Source organism: Triticum dicoccoides, chromosome 4B, assembly GCF_002162155.2.
Source record: "Triticum dicoccoides isolate Atlit2015 ecotype Zavitan chromosome 4B, WEW_v2.0, whole genome shotgun sequence".
NCBI lineage: Eukaryota > Viridiplantae > Streptophyta > Magnoliopsida > Poales > Poaceae > Triticum > Triticum dicoccoides.
The window spans coordinates 520,924,212-520,937,463 of record NC_041387.1 but is presented as its reverse complement, the minus strand read 5'-3'; positions in this window follow the sequence as shown (position 1 = coordinate 520,937,463).

The following is a 13,252-nucleotide window of genomic DNA, read 5'->3' as shown; positions in this document are numbered from 1 at the left end:
ATGAAAAGGACCCCCGTTTCGACCGTAGGAGGTCCGTTTCATCCGTTTTGTGGTACGCCAGACCCCTCCCGATCAACAGGACCCCCGTTTCGACCGTAGGAGGTCCGTTTCATCCTTTTTGCGGTACGCCACACCCCTCCCGATCAACAGGACCCCCGTTTTGACCGTAGGAGGTCCGTTTCCTCCGTTTTGCGGTACGCCACACCCCTCCCGATCAACAGGACCCCCGTTTCGAACGTGGCCGGTCAAACACAAGGCCGTTTCCTCCGTTGTGCGGTACACCAGGCCTCGTTTCCATCGCCTGTTCTGTCCAAGCCCTCCCGATGAACACGACCACACATTCCGTTCCGACCCAGCCGGTTGGCTCCCACGCGTTCCGTTGAATCCCGATCAACACGACACATTCCGTTGCCTCCCCATGAACACGACACGTTCCGCTGCCTCCCCATGAACACGAAGATGACGCTGTTTCTCCGTTTCGACCCAGCCATGTACACGAGCCCTGGCCGTACTATGCGCGAGTAGGCGTTCGAGACCCCGCCCGTATGCACGTACGTGGCCGTATGTTCTTTCTTGCACCCTGGCCGCTGTACGTACGTGTACATGCTACGTGCGCGCCTCTACTACGACACATACGCGCCTCTACTACGACACGTGCGTGCCTCTACATCGACCAGTATACATACACGTTCGCGACCAGAATGTCAACGCTACGTACGCTTCGACCAGGTGGGTCCCGACTGTCAGGCACTTCCTTGAATGCAAAGATGTAGCTGGTGGGTCCCAGCAGTCAGGGGGGCGAATCATTTTTTTGCCCGGACGCACTTCCTTGCATGCGAAGATGTAGCTGGTGGGTCCCAGCAGTCAGGGGGGCGAATCATTTTTTTCCAGACGCACTTTCTTGCGTGCGAAGATGTAGTTGGTGGGTCCCAGCAGACAAGGGAAAATGTTTTTTCATGAAATATGGTGGCCCGTCCGGTGGGTCCCCGCAGTTAGGTGGAGGAATAATTATTTTGCGTGTAATAAGGAGGCACTTCCTTGCTGCGGCCGTGGACCTAGCTGTCAGCCTCTCCACGTACAGTCCACGTCCGATGGAAGCCATTCCTTGACCATGTTGACCACGCCGCACCGAGAGCACCAGTGCGGTGGACGATGGCGAGGCCTAGGAAGGGGACGACACGGAGCCGGGGAAGACGCGGCAGTGGATGCCCACAAGTAGAGGAGTATGAGGGTTCACTCGTTCGGCTGTGGTGTGAGGCTGCCGTCGCCGCAGAATAACAGGGGGTGTGGGTGCGTAGAGGGATGACCTGGCCAGCGGTGGGAGTAGTAGGGGGTGGTGAGGCCTCCGCGGCATCACAGCCGGCCACGGGCGGCAGGAGCAGGTGTAGGACCTTGAAGTATGTCTAGAGGGGGGTTGATTAGACTACTTGACCAATTAAAAACTTAACCTTTTCCCAATTTTAGAGTTTGGCAGATTTTAGCAATCTTTGGACAAGTCAAGCAATCATCACACAATTCAAGCAAGCATGCAAAGAGTATATAGGCAGCGGAAATTAAAGCATGCAACTTGCAAGAAAGTAAAGGGAAGGGTTTGGAGGATTCAAACGCAATTGGAGACACGGATGTTTTTGGCGTGGTTCCGATATGTGGTGCTATCGTACATCCACGTTGATGGAGACTTCAACCCACGAAGGGTAACGGCTGCGCGAGTCCACGGAGGGCTCCACCCACGAAGGGTCCATGAAGAAGCAACCTTATCTATCCCACCATGGTCGTCGCCCCGAAGGACTTGCCTCACTAGCGGTAGATCTTCACGAAGTAGGCGATCTCCTTGCCCTTACAAACTCCTTGGTTCAACTCCACAATCTTGTCGGAGGCTCCCAAGTGACACCTAGCCAATCTAGGAGACACCACTCTCCAAGAAGTAACAAATGGTGCGTTGATGATGAACTCCTTGCTCTTGTGCTTCAAATGATAGTCTCCCCAACACTCAACTCTCTCTCATGGGATTTGGATCTGGTGGAAAGAAGATTTGAGTGGAAAGCAACTTGGGGAAGGCTAGAGATCAAGATTGATATGGTAGGAATGGAATATCTTGGCCTCAACACATGAGTAGGTGGTTCTTTCTCAGAACTGGTAAGTTGGAAGTGTAGGTTTGTTCTGACGGCTCTCTCCATGAATGAAGAGGAGGTGGAGGGGTATATATAGCCTCCACACAAAATCTAACCGTTACACACAATTTACCAAACTCGGTGAGACCGAATCATCAAACTCGGTCGGACCGATTTAGTAAACCTAGTGACCGTTAGGGTTTTCGGTGGGACCGACATGCAACTCGGTAGGACCGATATGGTTAGGGTTAGGGCATAACGTAATCTCGGTAGGACCGATTACACAAACTCGGTGAGACCGATTTTGGTAATAAGCTTTCCAGAGAGTTGGTCAGGTAAACTCGATGGGACCGATTCGCTCGTTCGGTGAGACCGTTATGAAGGGGAAACAAAGAGTTTACATTGTAATCTCGGTGGGACCGATCGCTCACTTCGGTTAGACCAAAACATTATGAAGGGAAACAAAGAGATTACAATCCCATCTCGATGAGACCGAGATCCCTATCGGTGAGACCAATTTGTCTAGGGTTTGTGGTAGTGGCTATGACATTTGAACTCGGTGGCGCCGGATAGAAAGAATCGGTGTGACCGATTTTGACTTTGGGTTTAGGTCATATGAGGATGTGAGAAAGTACTTGAGGGTATTTGGAGCACATCACTAACCACTTGAAGCAAGAGGCTCATTAAGCAACACCTCATCCCTCCTTGATAGTATTGGCTTTTCCTATAGACTCAATGTGATCTTGGATCACTAAAATGTAAAATGAAGAGTCTTGAGCTTTTGAGCTTGAGCCAATCCTTTGTCCTTGATATTTTGAGGGATCCACTTTCATCATCCATGCCATGCCATTCATTGAGCTTTCCTGAAATAATAGTCTTGGAATAGCATTAGCTCAATGAGCTATATGTTGTTATGAATTACCAAAACCACCTAGGGATAGTTGCACTTTCAATCTCCCCCTTTTTGGTAATTGATGACAACATATAGATCAAAGCTTCGACAAATGATAATAAGATTGAAAAACATCGTCACTTTGAGAAGTATGTGATAAGCAAGAGCTCCCCCTAAATTTGTGCATATTTTAAGATTTGCTTTGGACTGCAAATGCACAAGGAATTAGGCTCATGGGTTACTCTTCCATGTCACATACATCTTGGTGGAGCGCTCAAAATAATAAAGATTGAATACATGCACTCATCACCAAGCAAAGTGAATGCTCATATAAGGATAAGTAAGATAATATCATTAAACAGGCATAAGTGTAGCTTATGATCAAACACATGATCATCAATGTCTCACAGATAATAGCGTAGTATCTCAATCAATCAAAAGCAAACAAAGTTTAACCACCAAAACAAGAGAGAATAAAAGCAACACTCTCTCTCTCTCTCGAAGCCTATGATCTATACATTTTTCTCCCCCTTTGGCAACAAGTTACCAAAAAGTTCATAGAAAATGCATAGTGCTAGATCGACTCTCAGGCTTGATCTTTAGGTGGTGGTGTCCGAATAACTCCAAGAACGAAGGCTTCAGTCGATGTAGATGGAGCTGAAGGAGTTGGTGTTGGAGATGGTTTCCCTGGAGCTGTAGCTAGTGCAGATGATGTGGTCTAGTGTTTGTCACAGGCACTGCAGCTGACCTCTGAGCTCTAGGCACTCTGGCAAATACATCAGTGGTTGTCTTGCCCTTCCTCTCCTGCATGTCATCCTGAAGCTGCTCCACAACTGACTGAATCTCAGTTACTTTGACATCAAGATCATAGAATTTTTGTTCCATGATTCTTTCCAGGCTCTCCTGATTTTGAGTTAGGGTGGCCAACCCCTTATCCTCAGTGTTGATGCTATCAAGTAACCAAGCTGCTCCTGCTTGTTCTTCAAAAAGTACTCAGATGCCTCCTCTTGAGTTGGCATCTTGGCGGCCTTCTCTTTCCTTGCTTTCTCCTTCTTCTCTTGAGCTTGTACCGATGATGGTCCATTCTCATTCATTACAACTTGATTGTCCTCAAAGTCTGGATAGATGGCAAAATGTTCCTTATCCAACAGATATTTTCCTGTGCCCCTCTTTGAGTTAATCAACTCCTGAATTTGTGGGGCATATCCACAACTTCTCTTTTGGTCTGCTACAGTCCTATTGATAGTCTCAACCATAAGGCTCATGACCTTGAATTTCTGTGGCACATCAAAAATGTGAAGCAAATTAATTGCATGCCATCTGATCATGTTGTGGTCACCTGACTTGGGCAAAAGAGTGTGCCTTAAGATCCAGTTGATCGTAGGCAGCCCTGACAGAAGAAAATGAACTGATCCAAACTTGAAAGTCTCAAGTGCATCATCAAGGATCTCCTTGTACATATGTGACATTGAGTTGTGATCCATTTTCTTCTTGGCATAAATGTCCAAGTCATCTTCACTTTCCTTTGGGGCATTGATCAGACTTGCCCATTCCTCTATGGTTGATTGGTATCTCGTTCCTTCAGACATCCAAACTATCCTGCCATCTGGATAGAAGTGTGCTGTGGAGTAGAATTGCATAATGAGTTCATCATTCCAGTTTGTGAGCTTCTGCCCAACAAAATCTGCAACTCCACAAGCAATAAAACTGTCTTGCACTCCAGGATAGTGTTCTTCATTCTCCTTCATGTAGGTCCAGTCGACCCACCTCATATCACAAACTATGGGCTTCTTATCCAACAAGATTGTCTCATAGAAGTCCTGCTGTTCCTTGGTGTGGAACCTGTAATCTACATCAGTCCTTCTCCTGGTGGCATATGGATCTGACTCTCTCCATAGCCTCAACCCTAGATCTCTCCTGATCTTCATGTTCTCAGCCACAGGATAAGCATCATTGTGGTCTGGAATCTTGGGTTTGAGCTTCCTTAAGATCTGCCATTCTTCATCTTCCTCAGCAGCAACATCAGGCATTGGGGCCTTGTTCTTCTCAGCTACTGGTATACTCCTGGTATTCCTCTTTGGTGCACTCTTGGGCTTGGGGGCAGCTTTGGGTGCTTCTTTGGGCTTTGATGTTGCAGCCCTTGACTTTATAGCATCACCCATCAGCTTTTGTGCCTTGGGTGCTGGTGCAGCAACCTCTTCTTCCTCTCCCATCATGGAAGGTTGACCAACAACTCTGGCCATGGTCTTTTTGACCCTTTCCTTCCTTTTCTTTCCTTCAGCAGCAGTAGGCTCTTTGGGTTGGGATTCCAAAGAAGCTTGAGTGGAGACTCTGGCTTTGGACATTGGTTGTCTACCTGAAGGCCTTTTGATCTTCATGCCTGGCTTTACTGCTGTTGAGCTGTACACCTTCTTGAGCACTTTCTCCTTTGAACTGGCCTCATCCTCAACTGCCACATAATCCTCATCCTCAGTTTCTGAGGTTCTCTTCTTCCTTGTCCTTGTGGCATCCTTGGGAAAATTGCTGGGAGTGCTTCTGCTCCCCTCATCTGAGCTGCTAGAGGGACTAGAGCCCTCACTCATGTGAATCTGCTCTTCTGACTTGTTCTGGCTGTCACTTTGGTCTGACATGCTGAAATCACTGACTGCTGACCCTGTGAATAGTTATAGATGAGATAGAATGGATGAGCATCACAAAATGCAGAGATTTTTGCAAAAGGATGATTCAAAAAACTCAGTTTTAGTTTTCCACAGAAAGCATTTCGGATCAACCAATTTTCAAACTCGGTGATACCGAAGTAGTTTTGGAACCTAAACTGGTGAACTCGGTAGGACCGAGTCATAGTTTGGTGGCACCGAGACTGCTAGGGTTTCACAAAGTTTTAAAATCGGTCACACCGATTAGCAATTCTTGGTCAGACCGAGAGTTACTAGTGCAATGACGTTAGCCAAATCGGTGGAACCGAGTTTTTCAACTCGGTGGGTCCGAGATGGTTTCGGCAGAAAACTAACCCTAAATTTTCAAATCGCATCTATACTAAGGATTGTATTGACTGGATAGGAGTGTTTCAATCGTGGCAAGAATCATAAAGAACACAATGTGCTAGGAATCAGACGAGGATAGCACTGTGATCGAGTCCATACCCTAGCTTGGCAATGAACTCGCTATGGCGGCAACGGTGGGGGTGAATTCCGTTGACGGCGGCGGAGACCAGCGACAGGAGGTGGCTGGCGACGAAGTCGACGATCCATAGACCTAGTAGGCAGAGCGAGCTATGCGCGGGCGAAGGGGTTTGGAGAAATTTCCAAATTTTTGCCCGTGAGTATATATAGCCCGACCCTGTCGGTGTGACCGAGTGGAACAACTCGGTGGCACCGAGATGCATAACTGTATATAGTTACAGCAACTCGATGTGACCGAAAAGTTCAAATCGGTTGCACCAAGATTGAAAACCTAGATCAACTTAGTGATCTCGGTAGGACCGAAATGGAGGAATCGGTCAGACCAAGAATCACAAAGAAGTTTTGGAAGTTTAAGTCTATGACGAATCGGGGACTCCGAGTGCTCCTCACATAGAGTGGTTCGAATCTGACTTGATCAAATTTTGTGATGTAGCATGAATAGAGTTTGAGACGAGAAAAGCATAGATAGCTAGAGAAGGTTCTTAGGCATTCTTGTCCATCCACTTGGCCAAAGAAAAAGAAGCCAATCAATCAAAACAACAAGTGGATGTCCTTGAATGAGAAAATATGCAACCAACATGCTCACACAATAGAATGGCAAATGAAATATGTGACAAAGCATGCACAACCAATTCTAGCATCTATCAAACAATTGGCGATGACTAGGTCATCTATATATGAGTATATTAACTTAGGAGTCAAATGAGAACATTTGATCATAGGTCATACTCATCGTTTAAGCTCAAGTGGGGTTACCACTTTTACATAATGCATTGATGTGTTCACACCATTAGAGTTGCTTTGAATCAATTCTTAGAGTTAAGCTCCCCCTAGATGTGAGATCCCCTTTTAGAGGGATGAACTAACCTTGGGTTTTGTCGATGATGACTTCATGTAGGTGTTGAAGATGTGTATGCTCAATGTTGATGTAGATCATTTGGAGCAATCCTTTGGAGTGAGTTGCACTTTCAACATACCTACATGGGTTAGTCCCACAAGGAACAAACAAGAATATCCATAGACATAGACTGATGCACACACAAGATGATGTCCATGAAATCATTAGGTTACCTTGTCCCTTGCCTTACCAACATGAGGGTTTGTGACTCCTTGAACTAGTGCAAGATGTGGAAGTTGATTGCACTTGTCCTTGCCATAATGATATGAGTGAAGAATGTTGGCGGAGTCACCCTCAAGAACTCTCTAGTTCTTCTTCTTCGGGATCCACATCATCTTGATGGGAATCCTTGGAGTTGTAGTCGTATTTGATGAAGTAGAACTTGACGTAGTCTTGGGAACCCACCTGACCAAGGCCTTAGGTTCTTCTTCAAATGCATCAATCTCCTCTTGAAGCTTGTCCTTGCCTTTGTTCTTGTGGTCTTGTGGTAGAAGATCATCTTGTGTTTGTGTTCCCTTGAAGGAAGTAGGATCACACTTCTCTTGTTGAGGAACAAACTTCGTCTTGGGGTATTAATCTTCTTCCCACTCAACTTCATTGGCATTGAACTTTCGTTCAAAACCAACACCTTGATTCTTCCGGTGCCTTCCTTGCTTGCGTACAATTTCCTCGAATTGCTTACTCCCGGCAAGGCTCTTGTATACACCTTTCTCTATAATTCCCTTTAATAAGCTATTTTCTTGCTCAAGTGTAACTTGGCTAAGAGAATCATTAGTGGAATCAAGAGAACTACGAGAAGCAACAATATTGGATTTGGCATTATTATTGTTACTACTAGAGGAAGGATCTTTCTTGTACTTGTTACTAGACTTGACTTGAGGCATGTAAGTAGATAAGAGTAAATGCTTGGCAATGTAAGAAAAACTTTGCTTACGGAGGTCATCATTGATTGCTTTTAAGAACTCATGCTCTTGCTCAAGATTGAGCTTTTCAAAGCGTAACTTCTCATGAGCCCTTAAAAGTTCTCGATGATCTTCGAAGATAGTTTCATGAGCTAACTTAAGAGTGTTTAGTTCTTTAGTTAGAAGCTCAATCTTCTCCTTATCATTGTCATTCGTTTTATCTTGATTAGCATGATTAATTGACGTTTCATCATAGTATCCATCACTAGAGTTGTCAATAAGTAAATCATCATCACCTAGCAAGTCATCTTCATCACTATTGAAATCAACATACTCGGGATGTGTTACCTTTGGACCTTTGGCCATGAAGCATCTTCCAATTCCTTCATTTGGTGATTCAAATATGTCGTAGGAGTTGGTTGACACAAGTGCTAAACCGGCAACACCTTCATCTTGAGTATATTCGGAGTCGGAGTGATAGCTTCTCTCGGAGTGATTGTCGGAGTCGGAGCCGGATACCCATTCACCAACATGAGCTTGATGTCTTCGTTTTGTGTAGCTCCTTGATGACTTGTCCTTCCTTTCCGAATCCTTGCTTCTCCGTGAGGGTCTTCGTTCATAACGATCATCTCTACTCCTCCTCTCTCTTGGTGGTGATTCTTCTCTTCTACTTCTTCTTTTTGGAGAATCTTCTCTTCTTTTGTAGGGTGCCGTACACTCATTGGAATAGTGTCTGGGTCTCCCACAATTGTAGGAATTGCGCTCTTGACTAGAAGATCTTTTGTCATTGTAGGACCTTGACTTAGAGCTTCTTTCTTTTCTTCTACTCTTGTAGAATTTGTTGAAGTTGTTCACCATGAAGCTCAATTCTTCATTGAAGGTTTGTTTCTCACTTGATGATGTGGGGGCTTCACATGAGGCTTTGTAAGCACCACTTGACTTGTTGTGAAGTTCCTCCTTATCCTTGAGTGACATCTCATGAGCAACAATTCTTCCAATGACTTCTGTTGGCTTGAGATCTTTGTAATTTGGCATCATTTGGATCAATGTGCACACGGTATCATACTTTCCATCCAATGCTCTTAGGATCTTCTTGATGATGAATCTGTCTGTCATCTCTTCACTTCCTAAGCCGGCAATCTCATTTGTGATAAGAGCAAGCCTAGAGTACATTTCAGCGACACCTTCACCATCCTTCATTTTGAACTTGTCAAGCTGACTTTGGAGCACATCCAACTTGGATTCCTTGACGGAGTCGGTAACTTCATGCATATCAATCAAAGTATCCCAAATTTCCTTTGCATTCTCAAGACGACTGATTTTGTTGAATTCTTCGGGGCACAATCCGTTGAAGAGGATATCACAAGCTTGAGCGTTGTATTGCAGCATCTTTAATTCATCCGTGCTAGCTTCATGGTTCGGCTCTCTCCCATCAAAGAATTCACCTTGCAAACCAATACACACAATAGCCCAAACGGTGGGGTTATGTCCGAGAATATGCATTTTCATCTTATGCTTCTAACTAGCAAAAATTAGTACCATCAAAGTAAGGACCTCTATGGTGATAATTTCCCTCGCTAGACGCCTTACTCTCCTAGGTTGTGAAACCAAGGCTATGACCACCAAAAGCTATGGAAATCAAAGCAAATTGAGACCAAAGCTCTGATACCACTTGTAGGACCTTGAAGTATGTCTAGAGGGGAGGGGGTGATTAGACTACTTGACCAATTAAAAACTTAACCTTTTCCCAATTTTAGAGTTTGGCAGATTTTAGCAATCTTTGGACAAGTCAAGCAATCATCACACAATTCAAGCAAGCATGAAAAGAGTATATAGGAAGCGGAAATTAAAGCATGCAACTTGCAAGAAAGTAAAAGGAAGGGTTTGGAGGATTCAAACGCAATTGGAGACACGGATGTTTTTGGCGTGGTTCCGATAGGTGGTGCTATCATACATCCACGTTGGTGGAGACTTCAACCCACGAAGGGTAACGGCTGCGCGAGTCCCTGGGGGGCTCCACCCACGAAGGGTCCACGAAGAAGCAACCTTGTCTATCCCACCATGGCCGTCGCCCACGAAGGACTTGCCTCACTAGCGGTAGATCTTCAGGAAGTAGGCGATCTCCTTGCCCTTACAAACTCCTTGGTTCAACTCCACAATCTTGTCGGAGGCTCCCAAGTGACACCTAGCCAATCTAGGAGACACCACTCTCCAAGAAGTAACAAATGGTGCATTGATGATGAACTCCTTGCTCTTGTGCTTGAAATGATAGTCTCCCCAACACTCAACTCTCTCTCATGGGATTTGGATCTGGTGGAAAGAAGATTTGAGTGGAAAGCAACTTGGGGAAGGCTAGAGATCAAGATTCATATGGTAGGAATGGAATATCTTGGCCTCAACACATGAGTAGGTGGTTCTTTCTCAGAACTGGTAAGTTGGAAGTGTAGGTTTGTTCTGACGGCTCTCTCCATGAATGAAGAGGAGGTGGAGGGGTATATATAGCCTCCACACAAAATCTAACCGTTACACACAATTTACCAAACTCGGTGAGACCGAATCATCAAACTCGGTCGAACCGATTTAGTAAACCTAGTGACCGTTAGGGTTTTCGGTGGGACCGACATGCAACTCAGTAGGACCGATATGGTTAGGGTTAGGGCATAACGTAATCTTGGTAAGACCGGTTACACAAACTCGGTGAGACCGATTTTGGTAACAAGCTTTCCAGAGAGTTGGTCAGGTAAACTCGGTGGGATCGATTCGCTCTTTCGGTGAGACCGAAAAGTTACGAAGGGGAAACAGAGAGTTTACATTGTAATCTCGGTGGGACCGATCGCTCACTTCGGTTAGACCGAAACGTTACGAAGGGAAACGGAGAGATTACAATCCCATCTCGGTGAGACCGAGATCCCTATCGGTGAGACCGATTTGCCTAGGGTTTGTGGCAGTGGCTATGGCATTTGAACTCGGTGGCGCCGGATAGAAAGAATCGGTGTGACCGATTTTGACTTTGGGTTTAGGTCATATGAGGATGTGAGAAAGTAGTTGCGGGTGTTTGGAGCATATCACTAAGCACTTGAAGCAAGAGGCTCATTAAGCAACACCTCATCCCTCCTTGATAGTATTGGCTTTTCCTATAGACTCAATGTGATCTTGGATCACTAAAATGTAAAATAAAGAGTCTTGAGCTTTTGAGCTTGAGCCAATCCTTTGTCCTTGATATTTTGAAGGATCCACTTTCATCATCCATGCCATGCCATTCATTGAGCTTTCCTGAAATAATAGTCTTGGAATAGCATTAGCTCAATGAGCTATATGTTGTTATGAATTACCAAAACCACCTAGGGATAGTTGCACTTTCAGCAGGCGGAATGACCGGTGCTGCTTTGGGCGACTGGAGCAAGAAGACCAGAGGTTGAAGAAGCACTACGGCCGTTGGATGGACATCGTACGGTCACTGGAGCTAGAATCATTCATATATTGACTAAAGTTGACAAAGGCCTCCGTCCCAGTCAACTTAGTAGGCCCACAAGTCAGCCTCCCACCAAGGTGGGTCCCAGCTAGCAGGGGGTATTCATTTTTTGTGCGTAATAAGGAGGCACTTCCGGTGGGTCCGAGCTGACAGCAGGGGGAACGTTTTTTTCGCGAAATACGGTGGCCCGTCCTGTGGGTCCCAGCAGTCAAGGGGAAACATTTTTTTCGCGAAATACTGGTGGCCCATCCGGTGGGTCCCTGCTGTCAGGTGGATGAATAATTATTTTCCACGTAATAAGGAGGCACTTCCTTGCGGCTGCCGTGGACCTAGCTGTCAGCCTCTCCATGTACAGTACTCTTCCGATAGAAGTCGGTCGTTGACAATATTGCCCATGCCGCGCCGAGAGCACCACGGCGGTGGATGACAGCGAGACATAGGAAGGGGACAACGCGGAGCCGGGGAAGAAGCGACAGTGGAAGCCCGCGCGGAGAGGAGTACGAGGTTCACCGGTTCGGCTGTGGTGTGAGGCTGTCGTCGCCGCAGAATAACAGGGTGTGTGGGTGAGTAGGGGGATGCCCTGGCCAGCGGTGGGAGTAGTAGGGGGCGTTGAGGCCTGCGCGGTAGCACATGCGGCCACGGGAGGCGGGAGCAGGCGGTCCCGCCGGCCCTGCTTTGGCGGCTGGAGCAAGAAGATCAGAGATTGAAGAAACACGACGGCCGTTGGATTTACATCCAACGGTTACGTCTGCTAGAATTGTTTGTTGACGTATATAATAACTAAAAAAATCTTGCATACACGTCAACTAAACAGGCCCACAAGTCAGACCACTCCCTCTTTTTTGTAATAATTTATATATAGCTCATGGCAACTTCTTATGCAATTTATTGCAGTCGTTTTTTTGGTTGGCCAGGGCCAATTTTGCATATTTCTGTGGGTTCCAAACTATTTTTAATACCGAAATGTCGAGCCAGATTTAAAGTACTTTGAAGTTATATTTAAATTAGGTTAATGCTCAGTGAAATAGGAATCTAAAAATGTGAAAAAATCAGAAATTATAAAGTAATTGCCAATTTGTCATCTGTTTTTATATTTACAACCCATTTCATATTACTTTCAAGATTTGCAGGTGTCTTGAAAGAGTTGCAACCCATCAGGGCGTAGAAAAATAAGTAGGCCTGGATTGGGTATTCTTCAGAAAAAATAAACTGGGCTCATTTTCACAAAGAAAAAATAGCTAGGCTGGTCACATGGTGAACATAAAATATAAGCCTGGGCTAGACGGGCCACAACCCAGTTCAAACCCTGCTCCGTCTCAACAATACCAAACAAAAAAAAATACTGCTCGAGTAGCTACGTCCCAGGTGTCAGCCGATCTTGTGCTATTCTCTTGTCTATTGACTATATACGCTCACAATGTCGTGGGTCCCAGATGTCAGGAAAACACTAGGAGGAAGCATTTTATTTTTCCATACGCTGACGTGGTGGGCCCCTACTGTCATCCTCTCCACGTACTTCTGCCGATTCCTGTTGTTTGTTGACCATGTTGACAACGCGAGAGGGCGGCGCTGCGGCGAGCGCACCAAAGCGCGCAGAGGACGTCAGCGTTAACAATTTAGGAGACGGTGGGGCGGCGATGCATGCGCTGAGGCGAAGCCAGCCGTGGGAGGCGGAAGCAGGCGGCCCCGCCGATGCTGGTTTGGTTTTGGCGGCTGGAGGAAGACATGACTGAAGAAACACGATAGACTGTAAAAGCAGCAGGAGTACTTAACAACCTTAACTGAAACCAGTAGG